The 24,766-nt window shown below is 39.9% G+C and overlaps 1 pseudogene; it reads left to right on the top strand.

Annotated features, from left to right (window-relative positions):
* The first annotated feature begins 17,299 nt into the window (after nucleotides 1-17,299).
* Nucleotides 17,300-17,997, top strand: LOC101549034 (60S ribosomal protein L7a-like; annotated as a pseudogene).
* The last annotated feature ends 6,769 nt before the right edge of the window (nucleotides 17,998-24,766 follow it).

Genomic DNA, 24,766 nt, shown 5'->3' with positions numbered 1-24,766 from the left:
AGAAGCTCCAAAATAAAAAGAAGGCAATTGCTAGGAAACAGCATGAAGAGGAAATAGTAAGAAAATTAATGAAGAGCATATCAGAGGGCTATGATATGAGTTTAAGAGGAACAATAAAAGAATCATCGAAGTCCCTGAAAAACATGAAGGCAAATGTGATGAGAAACAATAGTTAAAGAAATTATCAATAAGAACTTCCCAGAATTCAGCATTATAGGCACAGAGATTAAAGAGGCTTAAATGGTCCCAAAGAAAATAGATCCAATTAGGAAAACTCCAAGACACATTATACTTAAGTGACAAAATTCAAAGACAGAGACAGAATATTCCAAGTGACAAAATTCAAAGACAGAGACAGAATATTGCAAGCAGAAAGATCAAAAAAGGGACTTATGTACAAAGAAAGTCCATAAGATATGCAGCAAATCTATCAAATGAGACTCTACAAGCAAGAATATAGAAGGATAAAGTACAAAAGCTCATTGAAATGAACACATCACCAAGACTACTCTCTTCAGCTAGATTATAAATCAGATTTATTTTTTTTCTTTTTGGGTCACACCTGATGATGCACAGGGGTCACTCCTGGCTCTGCACTCAGGAATTACCCCTGGCGGTGCTCAGGGGACCATATGAGATGCTGGGAATCAAACCCGGGTCAGCCGCGTGCAAGGCAAACGCTATCCCTGCTGTGCTATCGTTCCAGCTCCTAGATTATCAATCAGATTTAAAGGAACTATACAAAGCTTCATGAACAGACAACTGCTTAGAGAATTCATCACCCTAAAATGAGTTTTACAAGAACCATTAAAAGCGCTCCTTTAAAGGACAGGAGAAATTTCCTTCCATATGGTATTGAGTAAGGCACTCACTGATGGTGCTAAAGGTTGTTTTATACTATATTAAAAATGGTTAAAGATATAGCAATTCATCATCACAAATTGATTTTCATTGATTTATTTTTCTGATAACTCTACTTGCCCTTCCTTAAAGATTTTTGAACCAAGTAATATGAAATAAATTTGTATATGACCTCAGGGGAGGGGAAATATCATTCATAGGGAAGATATGATGATTATCACGATAAGATTCAAGTGAAAAATAAAAGTTAATGCAATACATTTTAGATAACAGTGTTGAAAACTTAACTATGTAAATGAGAATAGGTAATATACTATATTGAATGAAATTATTTGAATTTCCTTATTTACATAAATTAAAAATCATATAGCACCCACAAATTGTTGTTGATTTGTTTTCTGATAATTCAAGTTGCCATTTCTTCAAGTTTTGTTGAAGCAGGTAATATAAAATAAATTTGTTGTTTGCCTGTCAAGAGGTCAGGCAGGGGAGTAGCAGGGACCTGGGGACATTGGTAGAGCAAAGGGGACACTGGGGGTGGGATTGATGTTGGAACATTGCATGCCTAAAACAACTCCATTATGAGCAACTTTGTAAATTATGATGTCTTACTAAAAAAAATAAACAAAATGCACAATAAATTTGGTTAATTGTAATGTGCAGTGGAAGCAAAGTGGGAATAAAACGGCTAGCAGAGAGGAGACTATGCAAGACTGGCAACAACACGTCTGGCCAGAGGGATGGCAAATATCGAGGCCACTGTTTGGCAGAGGCCTGGCAGCACCACAACTGTCAGAAAAGCATGTGGCCTGGGGTCTCTGCCGAGTCCCTTCAGAGAGACACCAGCATTCCTGGGAGCAGCTGGAGAAGTCAGGACCCCTGAGAAGAAATGTCAGCCCCAACACAACCTTAGGAGCAGGCAAGAAGGGCTCTGTAACAGAAACTTTTGTCTGACAGCCTGCCTGTCTATCAGCATGACATTTTAGGTCAATAAATATTCATCAGGATGCACCATTTCAGCTGACCTGTGTTCTCCCCTCGGCTGGAGGAGAAAATAAACAGGCCCTGGGGGTGGGAGCCAGAGGATCTACCTCTTCAGAGTTGCCATTGTGCTCAGTGTACAAGCCTTGAGCTCTGAGCACGTTCTGGCTCCAAAAATCCTTGGGGATCTGTGCATCCAGTATTTGGCATGGAGCCAACTCCTTCCCTGTATGTGACACAGGAACACAGTGCTATAAATGCACTATATTATGTCAACCACGACGAGAATCACATTCAAATGGGAATTAATCACCAGGAACCTCTCCATGTAACTTTCTACTGGAGAGGGAAAAATATCCCTGCAGAGCATCTTTCCTCTGGCTCTGACATCTATTTTCACCAATAATTTGGCTTTTTCCTCCCAATTCTGTATCAGTCTTCACTGTTGGATGTGGAATCTTTACTCAATAAAATATCTCTTGAATAAGGCTTATATGCAAAGCATTATGCTGGATAAGGTGACAAAAAATGGTGCCTCGTGGAGCACTAAACAAGCATTAAACAAGAACATAAAAGAAATTATTATTTTCTAGTGCTGAAGAAGAAAAGACAAAGATTTGAAAAATGAAGGATTTCTGGGGAGATTTGTTTGATATGGTCACCTCAGGAAAGACTTTGGTGGGAAAGTATGAGTAAGGATTAGTCAGACTAGAGATGGGGAATATATTATCCTGAGTATCGAGCAGAGAGGGCAAACCAGGGGTGGAGAAGTGACTGAACCATAATATGAAAAATATGGAAGACCTTAAAAAGAATTTTGAATTCATAACATATGTGCAATATAAAGACCTACACGTTAAAAATGATGAGGCCCATCAGATGATTGACAATGGGGACAAAAGCAGTGAAGATGAAATTGTGGACTAGAATATGGAAGACAGTGTTGGAGAAAAGGTCAGAGATCTGAACTTTATCTGAGAGGTACATTTTTTAAGAATGTGAGTGATAAGGGTTAAACCCACAGCTTCTAGAATCATCCTCAAGTCAGTGATGGTACCATTTAATTGCATAAGCAATATCCTCCAAATAGTTCAAGACTATTCCACATGTGTGCACAAATTCTAAGTAAGATTCAACAGGTTTTAGATATCAACTAAAAATGTTAATCTAAAAATTAGCAAATCTGGAGGCTGGAGATATAGTACAGAGAGTAGGGCCCTTGCCTTGCACACTGCCCACCTAGGTTTGATACTTGGCATCCCATATGATTCCCCATGCACCATCAGAAGTAATTCCTGAGTGAAGAGCTAGGAGAACATCGACAGGTGTGGCCTCAAAACAGACAAACAAAAGTTAGCAAGTCAAACTCAGTAGTGGAGTATTAGTAGCTAACATATATTAAGTATAGATATCTACCAGAGGCCAAACACTGTTCTAATTTTTGCATTCGCTCAGTCATCTAACATTTACTCAAACCCTAGTTACTTCCGTAAAGTCATTTATCTCTACAAATAACACGTACAAGCACTCTCATTCATCCGAGGGGTAAATCATGACTCAATGAACTACTTTACTTGCATAAACATAAAGAACTCTTCCAGATATAATGGTGAGTAGAAGAAAACAGACTTCTGAGCCCATGGATGCTTCCATTTGTGAGAAGTCCAATAGGCATATTATTCTATGGTACAGATGTTACCTCTGTGTAAGATGCTGATGGACAAATAACAAAGAATTTTGTTGGGTAGAGAAAATTTTGATGGATAGTTTTCCAGATATATGTATTTGTTGTGTGATGTAAACATACCAGATTGTAAACTATCTGTGCTCTATATGTTTTACCTTGAATTTAAAAAGAAAAAATGTAAACCTTAGAAAAGATTATTTTAAGGACATAAAGAAGACATCAATATTTTAATTTTAAAAAACAGTCCCCATAAAGTCAGTACAAATTAAATCTAGTTGGAAGTGGAGATCAATGTTAGGGTATATGTCACAGATCTCAGGCGTTCTGGGTTTAATCCCCAGTACCACAAACAGAAAATTAGTGATACAAGACATAAAAAGATGGTTCCCAAATAAGAAAATCTATGTGGAAAATATATTAAATGTGTTGAAGTCATGAACTAAGAAATATAAGTTAAACATTAATGGCATGTTTTTCTTCTAAGTGACAAAAATATGAAGGTTGTTAATATCAGTTGCTATGATGATGTTGATAGAGGCAAATGTTGCATGTGGAGGTATCAATTATTACCAATTACTAATTTACTGTGTTCAGGCTTACTACACCAATCAAGAGTCTTTTCAATTGTATATACTTGAAAAAGCAATTCTATTTCTCTAAATTCATGATAAAGAGTCCCTTTAAACATGTTTAGTTATATAGACCTTCACCATAACTCTCAGGTAAAAAAAATGTTGAAAACTACTTGCAAATAAGTAATTAATAAATAAATTAATGCAACAGCCCAGAGAAATTGCTTGAAGGGCTAAAGTGTATACTTTGCATGCAGAAGACCTAAGTTTGTTTCCCAACACTCCACGGCCATCTGAGCATATGTAATTAAGGAGTGGCCCCCTATCCCCAAGTTGCAAGAGTGGCCCTCAAGCACTGTCACTTATGGCACAAAAACAAAAATTGTACAGTAATACAAAATGCTGTCATTAAAATAATTATTTCAATCAATATTTTCTTGAATGAAAATATATCCACAATATATCATTTTAATTTTTAAATTGGACAATAAATAAAATATGTATATACACTTATTTATGCATCTGTGTATTTGTCATTTGTATATCTGTCAAACACATAATACACATGTTGTATCATTTTAACTATATTAGATGGATGTATCAATGGAGAAGTATAAAACACAGTGTAAGGGGTAGTTATTGATCAGTAACACTGTTGGGTGAAACTTGTTTCTTCCCAACACACATCATTATAGTAGGAAAAATTCTATGTTGAGAATGATGTATACAAAAATACTTTGCATTTCATTGTTATAGCAATACCAATACCTTATAAACACGTTCAGGTATCTATGCTGAAAATAAAGAAATGGATCACAACTGGATAGATTTTCTAGCGATTTTTATTTACTAATTTCATATGCCTGATTTATAATTTGAGTAGTAAAACAAGCTCTAGTAATACCAGGTTCTTACCTAGGACCTTAATTTTTCTTCTCAGTGGAGTAGTTTGAGGCTTCCTAAAATCTTCTGAATATATTTTCTAAATTTAGAGGAGTCTTTCATACTGTAATCCCTAGTAGAGCTAACGTCAGTAATGTGGGCTCCTTTTGTCGTTGACATCAGAGCTATGAATTGTGCCTTGCCAATCAGATGTACTCATCAGAGTCGGCTTGGAATGCTGTAAGCAGACAGGAGGGAAGGGCATCCATTCCAGATGAACACGACCATAGGGGTTTAATGGCTGAGTTTTTGGCCTCCAGAACTGAATAGTATCAACACAAGCTACACTTCCATTGCCAACTGTTGGCAGAAGTGATATTTTCATTGAAGCAAATTCTGCAATATGATTTTGTGTTATTTCTGGCCTCATAATTTCTAAGTCTTATTCTCTTCATCTGTGGGGGATTCTGTGAGTTGTGTGAATTGCCTAATATTTTCAATAAATTTATTTTTTAACCTAAATTAGTCAGAGTGGGTCCTCTTCCTTGTACCAAATAACTGTGCCTAAAAGTACTCCCTTCATCCACATTTTCCAGACAAAGAAAACTGAGTCATTAAAAAGAAATGAGTAAATTGTTTGAGATTACAGTTACTTACACTATAGATAATACTTTAGATTAAATTTCTAGAAATCTAATATTTAGATGTTATAGTACTTGCCATAATGTAAGCGTATCAATAAAATTAATGTTACTATATAATAAATATTATGTACCTAAAAATGTGCATGAGCAGTAAGAGAGCTCCTAGTGGTTATCTAACCGCTCTAACTTATAGATGGGGACACTGGGGCCTTAAACATGATGGAATTTCCCCTGCATCACTCAGGGAGTAAAGACAAGGAGAGAAAACTATATTTGTTGAACCCTATTTCTTTTATATCAGTGAAGAATGAAGCGGATAGGTATGCTTGCATCACAGAAGGCCAATGTCTAAGCAGAAAATCTAGTTTAAATATAAGAATAAATAAATATCAAATGTAAAAGGAATAGGCACACTTGAAATCTCATCAACCAGTACATGGATATACACCTGGATATAGATCACTGTATTTGGAGGATATAACCAAGAAGCCTAAAAATAATTTTTGAGAGAAATCTAATGGGAAAGTCTTTGGAGAACTTAGGTCAACTTTCACCCATCTTTGAAGTACGGAATTTTATTTTTCAGTTTTAGTGCAAAAAATAATTCTTTCTGCAGAAATTCAGAAAATTACAAGATGCCTTGTTAATTCATTTAAGAGTGTAAGATTGTCTAAATATTTTTAAATCATCTATTGAAAGTTAGACACTATTATCCTTACATAAGTATATAATAATTTTTGTTTCAATAAAGTCCATGGTTTGTTTTGTGCTAAGGGACATTTCTATTGACTCTAAGAAAACAAATTAAAAACTTGTGTCTTAGAAGAAAACTGAATTTTTAAATATCTGATTCTTTCTCTTTAAATCATTTAAATTTTTTGTATGAACTATGTCTCAGTCTCAAAAGATCTAGTAATGCATTTTAAGTCTTGCTCCCTTAAAATAAAATATCAAAAATCAATGTAAAACAGGAGGAAGAGATTTAAATGAATCTACTTGAGCTAGAAAAGTTCATGCTGGTTCAAGTTCTAGGTTGGTTCTGAATTTTCTAAATCCCCTTCTTTGATTAAAAATCGACACCTTCATGGAAACTGCCTTGTTTAAAATGTTTTCTTATAGAAAAAGAAACTCAGCCCCTGAAAGCAGAGTCCCCTGTTTTTCTCCATAAGAATTCACCTAGAAATGTCTAAGGGTAAAGGTTAGTTATCAATCTAAACCATGTGTTTATTTGTATTTTACTCAAAAGATAATTGCCGGGAAACTACATTTTACTGAGGGGATCCAAAACCACTGAGTTTCAAAACCACTGAGTAATTGTAAAAAGGTATGCAATTTACTAAAGCCAAATTAAATAGAATCACATATTAGCATAATATGTAGCACTGTAGTAGCACTGTCATCTCATTGTTCATCAATTGCTCGGGCAGGCACCAGAAACATCTTCATTGTGAAACTTGCTGTTACTGTTTTTGGCATATCAAATATGCCAAATATGCCAGGCTCTGCCATGCGGGCAGGATACTCTCAGTAGTTGCTGGGCTCTCCAACAGAAGAGAGACGGAAGAATCGAACACAGGTCAGCTGCGTGCAAGGCAAACACCCTACCTGCTGTACTATCACTCCAGTCCTCCACTTATTCAGCACTTATTGAAATGATGAATTCCTCTTGGTTAGAAGATTGGTTAGATGAGTAAATCAGATCATCTACAGTATCCTTTATCTTACTTTTCTTATGATCCTACTTATATGAATAACTTGAGCAGTTTGAAAAGAAGTTTCAAAGGCTGGAGAGGTAGTACAGTGGGTAGTGTGCTTGCCTTGCAGGCGGTTGATCTATATTTGGTCCCCAGCATCCCTTATGGTCCCCTGAGCCCCACCAGGAGTGCAGACAGACCCAGAAGTAAGCCCTGAGCATTGCCAGGTGTGGCTCCAAAACAAAAATCAAACGGAAAAAAAAGTGGAAAAGAAGAGAGCTAAGACTGAAGACTTCTCAAGCAAAATGGATTTATGGATTTTGTACCAGCTTATATAACAAAAAAACACACCGTCTGGATTTTAACTTGTATTAAAGAATTAACTATTAAGAAATTTGACTGAATAAAGACTAACTGGAATTTGAAGAAAGACTAACAGAGAAAACATAGCATTAAAGCAAAAATCAGAGGAATTCATCCAGAAAATAATTGAACCTACTAATGTTTGTTCAGAGTCAAATATGGACAGGCAATGTGTTTGGCACTGGAAATAACAGAAAACAAGAGAATCGTATTCTCAAAGAAAAAGGATGATTAAATATTTGCTTGGAAGGACCATGGTTGCACAGTCAGTACAAATACTTATTCAGGACCCATTTTGGGCATGTTTTATATTTTAAGAAAAATAAAACATAGCAGTTCAAATACCCATTGATTACTTTTCATCTTCATGCCTGTCATATTGGATCATTTTTTTTGTATACATGCAATTAATCTAATTTGGTACCAATAACACTACTCCTTGTAGCACTGTAGCACTGTCATCCCATTGTTCATCGATTTTCTCGAGTGGGCACCAGTAACGTCTCCATTGTGAGACTTGTTGTTACTGTTTTTGTCATATCAAATACCCCACAGGAGCTTGCCAGGCTCTGCCGTGTGGGCGGGATACTCTCGGTAGCTTGCCAGGCTCTCCGAGAGGGGCGGAGTAATCAAACCTGAGTGGGCTGCATGCAAGGTAAATGCCCTACCCTCTATGCTATAAACATAAACAAAATGTATTTGACAGCAAACAAACTGCACCCATGGCCTGTGGTTCCTTTAACCTTCCGCGTCCTAAACACTTTTTTTTCCGAGGTCGTGTCTTCTGTCCTAGCCATTCATTATCTTCAGGGAAGATTTCCTGCTGGCCAGCATGGACTGTCCACGCCGCTACACCAGGAGAGCTCTGGGTTCTTCCTATGGCGTTTCCCTCCTGGCCTTCATCCTCCTCCTCCTCCCTTCTAACCTCCTGCATTACTAACCCACTTATCCTCTCTCCTGACAGCATCCACTGCCTGCCGCCTGGCCAATTCAAGCCCATCCTTGACTGGCCATCAGTGGCTTTCCTGTTTCTTTCTGTTTGGTGAACCCGCTGGTTCAAGCCTCACCTCCAGCTGTCGCTCAGGGGCCACCTGGGCTGCCGGCATCAGACCTGGTGGGCCGATGCACAGGAAGAGCCTTTCCCCTCTACTACGGCCCGGCCCCTGGCTTTATTTCTGCCCTTGGAGCCACCGTAAAAATCCATCTCCTGGTGGTTGGCAGTATCTGTGCTACCCAGAGTCATTCGCGTAACCATTGGTCAGCTCTCCACAGCTGGGAGCGAGGCTTGCTCAAGACAAGGACCCTCACCTCGCCAAGACGCCAGTTCATTCCAACTTCAGATGATGGACTGGCATTCGTATGTGGTGCTGCCCTGTTTCCCATCTTAGAACAGAAGCGTGCCGAGACTCCTCTACAGCCAGTGCTGGTCCCAGTTCCCCGGGCCCGCCCCAGCACAGACGCACCGTTCCTGCCCACTGTCCAGTCTCTGTGACCGGCAGGCCCCTGGGACCCCCACGGCTATCCGGACTCTCACTGGGACGCAGAGCCCACCCTCAGCACCCCTGGTAGTGCTCAGGGGACCATATGGCATGCCGGGAATTGAACCTGGGTCAGCTGCTTGCAAGGCAAACACCATCCCCACTGCACTATGGCTCCGGCCCTGCATTTGATATTTTTAGAAAACTTCAGGCTATCTGGATTTCAGAAAACATCGTGGCTCATTGCTGGTGTTGGTCCAGAAGGAAGACGGCAGGTGGGTCTGGACTCGTTCCTCTAGAGCTGAAGGGGTCATCATACGTGTGATCCATGGGGTCTCAGCCGTTGGAACAAAAGCCAGACAGTGTGAGGTATCCAGGAAGGATGGGGGGAGCCCTTGTCCAATGAGATGCTGGACTCAGGCAAGCTTCGACATTCCTGAGACTGTTTCCTCAGCACAGGTGGTGCCAGGAGGGCACGAGGGACCAAGGACGGGAATGCCAGGGCCCACTCAGGGGACAGGCAGTGCACAGGCCAGGTGCGTGGGGAGGCGCCAGCCTCTGAAGGTGGAACTGCTGTGTGTCTAGAAGGCAAGAAAAGTTGGTGGGAACTATTCCTTGTAACAAGTACAATTCACCGAAATTTTCACTTCTCATCATTAGTCTTTAGTTCACTCCTATGCTCTATTAGTTAATAGGAAACAGACCCCGTTTGTGTCCTTGTTTCCTTTTTTTTTTTTTTATTGAATCACCATGTGGAAAGTTACAAAGCTTTCAGGCTTAAGTCTCAGTTACACAATGCTCAAACACCCATCCCTTCACCAGTGCACATATTTCACCACCAAGAACCACAGTAAACCTCCCCCAACCCCCCACCTCCCCAGCCCCCCCCCCGTATAGCTGATAAATTTCACTTTACTTTCTCTTTACTTAGATTACATTCAATATTTCAACGAAAAACTCGCTCTTATTGTTTGGAGTTTCACCTCCCTCCCCAAAGTCAGACCTGCTGGAAAGGAAGCATTTGATATTTGTTTTCTATTGCTGAGAATGAAGAGATATGAAGTTGTGTGACCACAATAGCAGCCGCGAGGTTTAAGATTTCTGTATTTTAGTATTTCAGTAACTAAATCCAGAGGAATTTCTACCAGAAGTTGCATCATTGCTAGCTCATACCTCTCTGCTACTTTATATTCCACATGAGTGCAATCTTTCTATGTCTGTCTCTTTTTTCTGACTCATTTCACTCAACATGATGCTTTCCATGTTGTTTCACTTATATGCAAATTTCATGACTTCATCTTTTCTAACAGCTGCATAGTATTCCCTTGTGTAGATGTACCAAAGTTTCTTTAACCAGTCATCTGTTTTTGGGCACTCCGGTTTTTTCCAGACTGTGGCTATTGTAAACAGTGCTGCAATGAACATAGAAATGCAAATGTCATTTCTACTATACCTTTTTGCCTCTACAGGATATATTCCCTGGAGTGGTATTGCTGGGTTAAATGGAAGCTCAATTTCTAATTTTTTGAGAATCATCCATAATGCTTTCCAAAAGGGCTGAACAAGTCGGAATTCCCACCAGCAGTGAAGAAGAGTCCTTTTCTCCCCACACCCGCGCCAAAACCGGTTGCTTTTGTTTTTCTGGATGTGGGCCAGTCTCTGTGGTGTGAGATGATATTTTATTGTTGTTTAGATCTGCATCTCCCTGATGATTAGTTATGTCGAGCATTTTCTCATGTGCCTCTCAGTCATTTGGATGTCATCTTTGGGGAAGTTTTTGTTCATTTCATCACCCCATTTTTTGATTGGTCGGCAGTTTTCTTCTTGTGGAGTTCAACCAGTGCCTTGTATATCCTCGATAGCAACCCCTTATGGGATGGGTATTGGGTAAATATCCTTTCCCATTCTGTAGGCTGTCTTTGTACTTTGGTCCCTGTATCTTTTGAGGTGCAGAAGCTTCTTAGTTTAAGGTAGTCCCATTTATTTATCTCTGTTTTCACTTGCTTGGCCAGTGGCATGTCAGCTTTGAAGATACTGTTGGCTACAATGTCGTGGAGAGTTTTTCTGACCTTGTCTTCAGTGTACCTTAGGGATTCTGGTCTAATGTTGAAGTCTTTAATCCAATTTTATCTGACTTTTGTACATGGTGATAGGTGGAGGTCTAAGCCCATTATTTTGCATGTAGCACTCCAATTTTGCCAGCACAATTTGTTAAACATGCTTTCCTTGCTCCACTTCACATTTCTTGCTCACTTATCAAAGACTAGATGATCATATATTTGGGGTGGTGTGTCAAAATATTCAACCCTGTTCCATTGGTCTGCAGCTCTGCCTTTGTTCCAGTACCATGCTGTTTTAATTATTACTGCTTTGTAGTAGAGTTTGAAGTTGGGGAGGTTGATTCCTCCCATTTTCTTTTTCCCAAGAATTGATTTAGCTATTCATGGGGCTTATTGTTCCATATGAATTTTAGGAGCGCTTGCTCCATTTCTTTGAAGAATGTCAAGGGTATCCTTATAGGGATCGCATTGAATTTGTACAATGCTTTGGGGAGTATTTCCATTTTGATAATATTAATTCTTCCAATCCACGTGCAGGGGATATCTTTCCATTTCATCGTGTCCTCTTTTATTTCCTGAAGTAGCGTTTTGTAGTTTTCATTATACAAGTCCTTTACCTCCTTAGTTAAGTTGATTCCGAGGTATTTGATTGTTTGAAGCACAATTGTGAACAGGATTGCTTTTATCATGTTGCTTTCTTTTTTTTTTTTTTTTTTTTTTTTTTTTGCTTTTTGGGTCACACCCAGCGATGCTCAGGGGTTACTCCTGGCTTTGCACTCAGGAACCACTCCTGGCGGTGCTTGGGGGACCATATGAGATGCCGGGGATCGAACCCGGGTCGGCCGCGTGCAAGGCAAACGCCCTACCCGCTGTGCTATCGCTCCGGCCCCTATCATGTCGCTTTCTTCTCTCTCATTATTTGCGCATAGGAAAGCCATGGACTTTCATCGTCCTCTCCTTGTGGTGGGGATTTGCGCCGTTTCTTCATGTTGTTGTGGTGGTATAGAAGAGGGACCTTCAAGAGCAGTATTCCTGTTCCCTCTTGTTGTGAAGAAGGATTCTATATAGGCTCAGTCAATGGTGCTTGCCTTTTTATTTTCCCCTTCTAGAACATGGCTTCCCACTCAGATGTTCCTTTAACCCTTATGTGAAGTCTTGGGTTTTATTGTCCTAACTGTTGACGGATAGCTAGGATGTTAATCTTGGACATGACATACGTAATGAAGGCTGGAATGAAACAACATATTGATGGGTCTTAGGAGAATGGCTGCTGGCTGACGAGAGGCCACGCCCACTTTTGCCTAGGCCACTCCCCTGACGGTTAAGCCACGTCCATTTCCCACAATAGCACACACCTGTGCCGAAAGACAGAACAGTTGCGGTGCTTGGGAGCGGCATGCCGGTCACTAGGGTGGCAGTTCGGAGTGGGGGGAACGCTGGGTGCTCAGTGTCCGAGGAGCAGGCTGGGACATGGGAAGGGTGGTCGAGGGGTCTTGTTTCCTATTTTACCATGAAAACTGGAGACATTGAACTTGCACTCTCTCGATCCTTTTTTGTTTTTGTTTTTGTTTTTGCTCTTTGCACCCACTGATGCACAGGGGTTCCTCCTGGCTCTGCACTCAGGAATTACCCCTGGCGGTGCTCAGGAAACCATATGGGATGCTGGGAATCGAACTTGGGTCAGCCGCGTGCAAGGCAAATGCCCTACCTTCTGTGCTATTGCTCCAGCCCCGCTATCAATTATTTTCTTTTCCACCTTTAGAATAATTTATGTTCTATACATTTAATGCAATTCCTCCAAATAAGATCCATAATATATGAGAAGGAACTAGAAATGATTAATATTATTTCTAGTTCATGCATACAAATAAAATATGTGTGTATCAAAGAAGTATTTTTAAAAGATAGGGATAATTAACCCTATTAGATAACATGGTATATTTTAAAACTTCAATAAATAAAAAGTCTTGCTCTTGAGTAAAAAATACAAAGGGATATCGTAAAAATTTCAAGAATATTAACACATCTATGAAAACTTGGTTTATAAAAATGTGATATTTCAAACTGGGTTAGGAGAGAAGACGTCAAAATATGATGTTAACAACTGGCTAAGCACAGAAAATATTAAAACTATCTATTTATCATCAAAAACAAATTCCAGTTAAATTTAATATATAAATGCATCCAATTGAATATTTAGAAGAAGACATGAAAAATAACGAAGACCTTATCTTGTCTTCTGAAACAACTGTAAAAAAACAAATAAATAATGATTTTTAAATAGTGAGCATCAGGAACAGAGGACAGTTATATGTAAGATAAAAAAATAATTTGAAGGGTCATGGAGAAAGAGAGTACGGTGGTTAATGTGACTGTCTTGCATACAATTGACCTGGGTTGGATCCCTGGCACCTGAGGGATCCTATGGTCCCCTGAGTTCCTCCAAGAGTGATCTCTGAGAGTAGAGCCAGGAGTAAATCCTAAGCACAGCTTTGTGTGAGGAAAAAAAAGAAAGAAAGAAAATTGAGTCTGAGAACTTTAGCTCACTAGCTGGGGAAAGTTTCAAGATTGCTCTGCAGTGAAGGAGTAACACATATACTATTTTTTATAATCCATTGACATTGACTAAAATCAGTTAAAATACATGATCTCTCTAAGTTATGGACAGAACTGGACGGTTAAAGGACTAGAGTTCACAGGGTGGAGTACTACAAAGTTTTTAAAAATTGCAAAGAGAGCACTCTAGAGGACTTTAGAGGGTCCTGTTACAGAATTCTCTCAGTACTGGTCAGCAGGTATGTGTGGGTAAATGAATACAGGCCAAAGAGGCTATGCAAAAAATCATTTAAAAGATCTAAAGAGAACAATACCTCAAAAATGGTTATAAATTGTCCTACTACCAACATTCTCATCAAACACATGTGTGCAATAAACAAATAAAACTCTTCAAATTTACTGGCCATCAAGTGAAGTACTCAGAACAATTTTGCCTCATTTATAGGGGAAGTCAAGCCCAAACTACGTGTTTCTCAAGCCTTCTCCAGCAAAGCTCAAAGACATGATCCAAATGAGTCCATGATTTCCAAATGTGTTCTAGGATAAAACTGAAAAATAGCTACTAGAATACAAAATAATCAGCACCCAACAAAATAAAATTCACAAATATCTGGCATTTAAATAAAAACTACCATGCAATGAAGCAGGGAAATATATGTATAAAAAAAAACAAGGTAAAGAAAGGTCCATTCAAACAAAGAAACAGACCTCAGAAATGACTATGATAAGGGAATTAGCATGTAAAGGTATTAAACCACTTATAAATATAATCCATATGTTCAAAATGTAAAGAAGATATTTTCCTTTCTAGGTAGAAATCTGGAAGTTATAAAAATATCCAGAGCAAACTTATGGAGATGAAATCCAAGCAGTAAAAAATATACTGACATGAAAAAACATACTGAGTAGGAGTTAATAGTACATTAGAGGGGCTGGAGCAATAGCACAGCGGGTAGGGCATTTGCCTTGCACGCAGCCAACCCGGGTTCGATTCCCAGCATCCCATATGGTCCCCCAAGCATCGCCAGGAGTAATTCCTGAGTGCATGAGCCAGGAGTAAACTCTGTGCATTGCCAGATGTGACCCCCCCAAAAAAAAGCAAAAAAAAAAATAGTACGTTAGACATTGCAAAGAAGTCTTAGTGAACTCGAAGACATAAATAGAAGAATGCACGAGTGATTTCTACATCCCTACATAGATTTTATTTTTACCCCCTCCATGTCTTCATTTCCCATTAATTTCTCTGACCTATGATACAGTTTCTATGCTCTAACTCCACCAATAAGAAAGTATGAAAGTTTGCTTTTGAATTTTGTCCTATCAAATCTAGTTTTAATATTAATTATGAAAAAATCCATGTCTCTTTTTTTGGCTTTTTTAATATGCCAAAAAACAGTAACAGTAATAACAACATGCTCTTCGTCTTCCTGGAGTGAGCAGATGCCATTGGGCTCCACTAACACACTACAGGGATGAATGAAGACGTTACTGGTGCCCGCTTGAGCAATCGATGAACAACGGGATGACAGTGAAAGTGACAGTGGCTTTTTGGGTCACACCAGCAATGCACAGGAATTACTCGTGGCTCTGAACTCAGGAATCACTCCTGGCAGTGCTTGGGGGACCATATGGGATGTTGGGGATGGAACCCGGGTAGGCCAGATGCAAAGCAAACATCCAACCCGCTGTACTATCACTCCAACCCCAACTCCACCTCTTTTAAAGTACTTTCATTAGGTTCCAGAACACATTCTCGGTTCATCTTCCCCTTTATCTTACTACCTTTTTAGCATTTCCTTTATGGGTTCATATATCTACAATAACCCTTCCCAAACTGATGTTCCTCCGTTCCATCAATCATCCTCTTCTCGATCTATTTGGAGAGGGAGAAGTCCTTAAAGACCCACTCAAATTGTTCTCTTCCACTCTCCTTATTTTGTGAACTTTAGACCTATATTTCTCTTCATTGACTATAATTGAATGTTTCAGAATCACCATATTAATAACTAAAAAAATCCCAAGTTGTAACCATCTAACATCTCCTCCTTTGTCTCTCTTGTCCTTGTACTTATTATTTACTAAATATTGGTATAAATCAAGCTTGGTATTGGTATAAAGCAATACTAAATATTGGTATAAATATTGGTATAAAGCAAGCTCCCAGAAGAGAGCCATGAAGAGTCTCTTGCCCGCGCACCTGGCTGTCTTCCCGGGGCCCCTCGTAGCGGGGCTCCAGCTTCCCTCCCCACCCCGAGCAGAGCTTCTGGCAGCCGAAGACCTCTGGAACCTAGCCACAGCCATGCTCAAGGCCCCTCTCCACACGTTCAGACAAGCCTCATGCATGAGGCAGAGAAGCCCAGGTGTGTGGGACCCGGGGCTGAAGCCTGCTCAGATCGGCACTGGGCCTCTTCTGCCCAGATTTCCCATTTTCCAGTAGCTAGGTGGTCACACCCAGAGACTGCCCCCGGCACCGTGGAATCTCATCAATGGCCAACATCCAGATACTTAAAAGCAAGCTCCCGGAAGTAGGCTGTCTTATAGCCTACTTCTCCCTCTGGGAGAAACTGGCACGCTGCCCACATGGGAGAGCCTCGAAAACTCACCATGGTGTATTCATATGCCAAAACCAGTAACAAGCTGGGTCTCATTCCCCTGACCATGAAAGAGCCTCCAGTGCAGCATCGTTGGAAAGGACAAGTGGAGAGAGGCTTCTAAAAATCTCAGGGCTAGGACGAATGGAGACGTTACTGATATCGCTCAAGAAATTTGATGATCAACGGGATGATGATGATGACGGTATTTATATATATTCAAATAGAATATGAAAATCACTTTTTAATATTATCTCCTACTTATATCCTTTAGTTCAGGTTTTCTGGAAGTGACTATGAAGTTATAGTCATTATAATATGACTATAATAATTATCTTCCTGCATTCAATATCTCTCATTTCTAAATATAATTAACTCTGATAATTAAGTACAATAAAGCAAATGTGTAGTTTTAACTATCATATTTTAAATCCCTTCATGGGTCTTCATTGCCAGCAACAATGACAAAAAAAAAATAATCAACTTCCCCAGCTCATCATTCAAGGGATTTAATAATTTGCCCCCACATACCTATCCAGTTTCACTCATCATTTCCTCTCATCTGTTCAGGTGCAGGATCTTAGGATTCTTTCCCTGCCTCCGAGCCCACATCTCCAGATCTTACACAGCTACACTTCCACCATCCTTCCACCTGCCATTCTTTTAATCATGGTTGAAAATTCCTGACTATCAGAAGTGGTACTTCCTTTGGAACACTTCAGATTCATTATCATTTTCTAATTTCATTTAAACCTAACTTTGCGCACATCTATTACAACATTTGTTAGTTTTCATTGTCTGCACAAACCTGTTTCCTATTAAATCTGAGCCTATTGCTACTAGATCTACCTAGTTTAGGTTTTCTTTTTTTGCCTGTGTTTTCATTTTATTTTAATAATAATTTTACATGAAGAGGTTCTTAAAATAATAATGATTTTTAAAAACCCCAAGGCCGTCCGCGCCCCCGGGCCCTGCTCGCTTGCCCGCCAGGACATCACCACACCCGCATGCGACTCGCTGTCCTGTACAGGGGCTCAAGGTGCCCGCCCGCCATCCCCCGACCCCTCACACCCCCCCACCCCCGCCACCTACCAGCTCACACAGGCCCTGGCTGCAGATGGGTGTGCCCTGGGCCCAAGCCTAGTTGCAGCCGGGCTACTGCTGGAGTTGGCGCGCAAGGACCGGCCCAAGACAGAGCAGGAGAAGCAGCAGCCGGGCCAGGGCGAGGATCCCACCATGGAGTCCCCAGTGCTTCGAGCTGGGGTCAGCACTGTCACCACGCTAGAGGAGGACAAGAAGGCGCAGCCGGTGGTGATGGCGCGTGACGTGGACCCCGCCGAGCTGGTGGTCCGTCTGCCCGCTCTGCGCCGGAAGATGGGGTGCCCACCCATCATCAAGGGGGAGGCCTGCCCGCAGGCCACAGGAAGATGGGCACCGCCTTGCCTTTCACACAAGTCAACTCAGAAGACACAGGATCTCTGGCTAGGTTGATGGGAGCCCTCAGGACCAACTACGGTGAAGAGATTCGCAGGCACTGGAGTGGCCACATATTGGGTCTAAAGTCTGTGGCATGCATCGCCAAACTGGAAAAGGATAAGGCTAACGAGTTTGCCACCAAATTGGGTTGAGCTGTGGTCCCTGCGGTCCAGTCGCCGGTCTGTACATAGATATAATAAAAGTTTCCTTTCAAAAAAGAAGCTCTAAGAAGCTCCCATCTCGTTTGTGAACACAGATATGAAACTCCCAAGCAAATAAAATGTTTTAAAAAGAAACGCTAAAACTAAAAGTTAACAAGTCTCATGCTCTTGTCAATCAAAATATGTGTACATGACTGCTCATAACAGCATGGCTCATATTTATCCAAACCTAAAATAACACCCTGTTCATCTGGCACGTATTAGGTAAATAAATTATGTTATATTCAGGCAAATTTTTAATGCAGAAAAAAAATTCCATGCAACAATGTAGATAAAACTGACAAAATTAAATGAATCCGACACAAAAGAATAGATATAGTATTATTACATTTGTGTAAAGTGTTTAACAGGATACCAAAAATCCTAAACTGTTTAAACAAAAATGAACTGGTGTTACGGGATGCAAGGATGCCTGAGTTCAGTGAGAGCTGTTTGCAATCCTCCCCAACAAAGAACCAAGACCACAGTCTGATGGTGAAAATGGCCCGTTTAAAGCAGGGTTGCTAGCACACTTATAGAACATCTGAAGGGGGGTTGAGGTAAGCACAGGTGTGATGGTCATTTACATAGATAAACATTTGGTAGAGGAAATTCTTTTAGGGAGATCAACTCAAGGAGACACACTGTCTCCCAGGGGCAACTGTAATGCTTTTATGTTTCCCTCTAATTGTATTAAGTTATCAATACTAGCAGTTGTTTGGATAAACACAGCAAGAAGCAAAGATCCCAACACTTAGTTCTCTGGGCTGAGAGCAAACAGGGTTTTAAACACTTGGTTGTCTGGGCTCTGAGTGCAAGCAAGGCTTTTACCGTAAATCCCAGACTAAGTCCTCAGGCCAGTTCGGCTAGTCCTTCCCCAAGGAGGTCCTGTCTCTAAAGTTGTAACAGTTTGCATGAAAACCATGCATTTATGCTTTCTAGAATGTCCCATTTCGCTACCGGGTAGTTTTGCCACTCACCCTGGGTCCACCCTAGTCCCATGGCGGGACCTCCCCTTGGGGGTGTCAGGAACTACAGAAACTGAAGCCTGAGTCAAGTAGTTATGATCAAGTAATTATGCCCAGGAGCAGATATATTTCAGAGTCAATCAACTCCCAAATATTAGGAGCACAGCATTCATGGTCATTCTGTGTTTAACGAAAGAACATTGCTCTATGGTAACATATAAAAGGCTATAGGAAAAACAGAAAAACAAGTACAAATATACAGCACTTCAAATACAAAGCAGTGTCAATACAAGTTCAGAATAACCAGAAAGTTTTGTTTTACAAGCAGTAGAGATTAACATGGGGGACTGTGACAATGCGAGGTAACATATAAGGGAAAGATTACAAATAAGCTTTAACTAAGTTAGAGATGCTAGCAAGGGTGATATAAATTCCTCTAGGAGGAGGAAAGGGGATAATTCACTGATTAAGCCTAAAGCACTTAGGGTTGATATCCAACACTAAACTATTTTAATAACGGACATATTCAGAGGTGGTAAAACTATAATGAAAAAACAGAAAGGGGGGGCTGGAGCAATAGCACAGCAGGTAGGGCATTTGCCTTGCACATGGCCAACCCAAGTTCAATTCTCAGCATCCCATATGGTTCCCCCCAGCACCTCCAGAAGAAATTCCTGAGTGCATGACCAAAGAAATAATAGCACATGTAGTAAGAAAAACACAAGAAATCATGAGAGCATGAATAAGAGAACTATTCAACAGAAGTAATAGATATGGAGACTATGACAAAATGCATTAAAATGTAATAGAAGGTCTGATTAGCAGAAAAACTGTAGTTGAGGAAATAATTAGAGCTCTAAAACAAAATGCAGAAAGCCCTGATAAAACAATAGAAGATGGGTGAAAATCTGAAAAAAAAAATGAACAGCACACCAGAGAACTATGGGATGAAGTTTAAGAGGAACAATATAAGAATCACTGGAATCTCTCAGTCAATTAAAAATATAAAATAATCATCAAAGTCCCTGAAAAACACAGAATCAATTTCAATGAAGAACAAATAATTAAAGAAATCATGGATAGGAATTTCCCATTGTTAAAGAGTGCAAGCACCCAGATCCAAGAGGCTCAAAGTGTCCCGGAGAAAATAGACAAAAGTAAAAGATAGAGACAGAATATTGAAATAAGAAAGCCTGAAAAAGGAACCTCCAAATGAAGGAAAGCCCATAAGATTTATAGCAGATATATCAAGTGAGACTAAAAGAATCTGATAGAAGTGCATTAAAAATTAAAATTTAAAACAAACCCTCAGTGAAGTGATTACTTCACCAAGAATACGCAACAATACTCTATCCAGCTAGATTGTCATTCAGATTTGAAGGAGCAATGCAGAGCTTTGGGGACAGGCAACAGCTTGGGGCATTAATGGTCTTGAAATCAGTTTTGCGAAAAGCACTAACAGAGTGTCTTTAAAAACATGACAAACTGGGGCTGGAGAGATAGCACAGTGGGTAGGGCGTTTGCCTTGCACGCGGCCGACCCGAGTTCAAATCCCAGCATCCCATATGGTCCCCTGAGCACGGCCAGGGGTAATTCCTGAGTGCAGAGCCAGGAGTAACCACTGTGCATCGCCAGGTGTGACCCAAAAAAGAAAAAAAAAAAACATGACAAACTTTGATATTGCCGCACTCAGGAGTGAAGAAAGCCGGTGGGAATCACAACACTAGAGAATTCTCTGGGCCCCATACCAAGCCAATATCTCCAGGACACCCCAGATGGAGCAGGTGCAGTCTCCCCGCCTTCTCCAGATGGAATCCCAGCGACCATGAGCTTCTACAAGCATGTGGCCGGACATATTCAGAGTTGGTAAAACTATATGTGGCCACAGGACTATTCCTCTGAAAAGTGTGGCCATGTATACAAAGTGAGCAATGGAAAATAAATGATTTAGCCTCTGCCCCTGCCCAAAACTAGAGAGAGACCGACGACACTCGGGACCTCGCAGGATGAGGGGTGGAACCAGCCCCTATCCCCACTCTGGCGAGGCCCCTAGTTGCTGCCCACAAATGGCTTCTGGCTCCGGAATAATCATGATCCCAAAGGCACACAGACCAATCTCGTAACCCAATGGCTTCTGGCAGAAATGCATCTGGACTGAGCAATATGCTGCTGTGCTGTTCCAACCCAGGTGGGGAAAGATATTTGTCCCTTCTGCCTTTTCTTCCTGGTGGTGCAGTGGTTGCCACCTTTTCAAAGCCTATTGGACAACCAGGTATGAGACTGCAGTGATGTGACACACGGGGCCTCACGGGCCTCACGGGATCGCCATTAAGGAGGTGGAACTGTCCCCTCTCCCCACCCTGACAAGGACCTGAGTTGCCACTCACAACGGCTCCTGGCTCCTTAATGGCCATGATCCCAGAAGCACATAAACCAATATAAGAGCCCGGCAGCTTTTGGCAGAAATCCCTCCAGACTTATTATTAAAATATTAGAAATCCAAAATGCTCTTCATATGAGCAATAGAAAACAAATTATCTAATGATGCCTTTTCAGCAGGTCTGATTGTTGGGGAAAGTTTCAAATAATTATGATGGATCTTTTGTTAAAATATTGAATGTGATCAAAGCAGAGAGAGAGTAAGCTGAAAATCATCTGCCATATAGGTGGAGGGAGGGGTAAAATGGAAGGATATTATGGGGTTCTTGGTGGTGGAGGGTGTGCACTGGTGAAGGGATGGGTGTTTGATCATTGTATGACTGAGACTTAGACTGGAAAGCTTTGTAACTGTTCTCACGGTGATTCAATTAAAAAAAATGACAAACTTCTCAGCAATTTGACATTGCATATGGATTTTGCTCCTGGCATTTATAGTTACCCTTAACTAGATCAAGAAAGGTCTGTTTAGCACTATTCACAATAGCCAGAATCTGAAATCAACCTAAGTGCCCAATGACTTATGTTGACTGGTTAAAGAAAGTATGGTACATCTACACAATGAAATACTATGCAGACATTAGGAAGAATAAAGTCATAAAATTTGCTTATAAATGGATGAGTATGGAGAGTATCATACTAAATGAGATGAGTCAGAAGCACATGGACAGGTATAGAATGAATGACTTCATTCATTTGTGAGATATATATATTTACTATAAATAGTATATATACACACAGAGATATATATTTACTATGTATAGTATATACACAGATATATATATATAAACTATATATAGTATATACACAGATATATAAACTATATATAGTATATATAGAGAGATGTATATGTATATATATTATATATAGAGAGATGTGTATGTGTATCATTTACTCCCCACCCCTAGCAGAGCCCTGGCAGCCAAAAACCTCCAGAAACCAGCCTCCACCATACTCAAGGCCACTCTCCACACACTCGGACAAGCTTCACACATGAAGGAACTGACAGAGGAACCTAGGTATGTGGGACCCATGGCTGAGATCTCCAAGCCTGCTCGGATAGGGACTGGGCCTCCTCCACCCAGATCCCCAGTTTTCCAGTAGCTTGGCAGTCACACCCACAAACTGCCCCCAGTGCCGTGTAGTCTCATCAACAGCCAAGATCCAGAGACTATATAAAACAAAGCTTCCGGAAGAAAGTGATGCAGAATCTCACATGACAGAGCCTGGCAAGCTATCCAAGCATATTCAATATGCCAAAAACAGTAACAATAATGGACCTCATTCCCCTGACCATGAACGCAACAGGGATAAATAAGACATTACTGGCATCCACTCAAGCAAATCGATGAGCAACGGGACTAATTTCCAAGGCCAGCGTAAACACGGTCCAGAAGTATTGGTCAATAGTCAGAAGCTTGCCACAGGAGTGTCCAGGGCAGTGAAGGGCAATTAGGAAAGAGAAGGGCCAGTATGACAATAATAGTTGGAAATGATAATTTTTGACAGAAACTGATTGTTGAAAGTAGGTGATGGAATATTCCTGATAACCTTTCATTATTCATTATCCTTATTGCAAGCCATAAGTCCCAAAAGGGGGGGAGAGAGAGAGAGAGAATAAAAAGTGCCTGTCATAGAGAGGCAGACGGAGGGGGGCTCAGGAGGCAAACTGGGGACATTGGTGATGGGAAATGTACACTTATGAAGGGACAGGTGTTGGAACATTACATGACTGAAATCCAATCATGAACAACTTTGTAGCTGTGTATACCACTGTGGTTCAATTTTTTAAAATTTTTTAAGAAAGATCTGTTTATTCCTAGCTTGCTAATGTATTTTATACTTTTCCAGTAATGAATTAATCTTTCATTTGTATTGAATACGATAAGTCTACTCAGATGACTTTATTACCCTGTATTATTACACTTTATTTACACTATAAAGTGTAAAGATATTTATACTTTAATTATTATTAATGCAGACATTCAGCATTATCTAAAATATATTTTCTATTATATTAAGGGTCATTTGGGATACTAGTGGAGGGAAGTTGCATTCTGCTGATGGAATAGGAACATGTATGCTTAAAAGTATCAAAAGCAAAATTTAAAATATTGCAAAGCCTGATATCCCAATGAAACGGTAAAAAAAACTTAAAAATAAAAAATTACACATTATGTTTTAACTGAGAGTTAAGAATATATTTATTTTATAATTTTTATTGCATTTATACACAAGCTAATCTAATTCCTGCCACAATCCTCCTATCTGATTCTATAACTGCTAAGCAAATTACACTCACAGATTAGATTATTTATACAGATAGTTAATAATTTAATTGCTTTTATATGATTTAATTGTATCTCTTTTATCCTAAGCACCACCACATTATTTTCTTTAACACAAAATATGTTTGAATAAAGAAATTAGGCAAGCAGAAAAACACTTCACTGGCTATCACACTTTACCTACCACTGGGGTAGGCATTGTATAAAATATGAAAATGACACAGGTTAAGGTGCAAGACAGAATACCATGCCTTGATAAAGGTAATGATACCCTCTCATGCCTGAGATGCCACAGACCAAGTCAATTAAATGATTATACATTTAAACAGCTAGAGAACAAGTCAAATATCATATGATTAAGATCTGCTGAAACAAAAGATACTGCTTTTCATTACTTTTTAAACCTTTTAAAAGATAAGCTTAGTTTATAACATGGCATATGTCTCAGAAGTACTGTTACATACTCCTCAAATGCATGTTATTCATGAGATTTGTTTCTATAACTGTCATACCTATAGCTTGGCCATAAATTCTGAATAACCATGGCTTTCATGACAAGCTAGAGAGTCACAGCTATTTGACTTTGGCTTGGCTATTTCCATTCTCAGTAGTGTCTAAGAGAGCAGTGGTTAAAAATCAGTAGAATTAAAGAAGACCTTACTCAGATTATGAACAACGATAATGATTCTTAAACATAGGACACTTCTCCACCCAATGTAGAGGTTTGAATGTTGCTAAATATCTACAAAGAATAGAAAATTTTTTTCCTCTTCACCTACCTCGGCAACAGAGTTAACTGACTCAAAAGTCCTCCAACACATTGTCAAAGTTCTATAAATTTTGAATTTGTGTGTGGAAGAACAGTTATTCTCATACATTAGTCAACAGTAAAAGTTCACAAATCAGTAGTTATAATACTACTGATATACAGATCTTTATCCCAGAAATCTACCCAACTTCTCTATTCACAATTGTGCAAGATGTATAATGTATTCAGTGAGTAATTTAAAAATTGGTAATCTCCCTAAA

Source organism: Sorex araneus, chromosome 3, assembly GCF_027595985.1.
Source record: "Sorex araneus isolate mSorAra2 chromosome 3, mSorAra2.pri, whole genome shotgun sequence".
NCBI classification, from domain to species: Eukaryota; Metazoa; Chordata; class Mammalia; order Eulipotyphla; family Soricidae; genus Sorex; species Sorex araneus.
The sequence above is the reverse complement of the archived record's forward strand: the minus strand, read 5'-3'. Positions and strand labels throughout refer to the sequence as shown.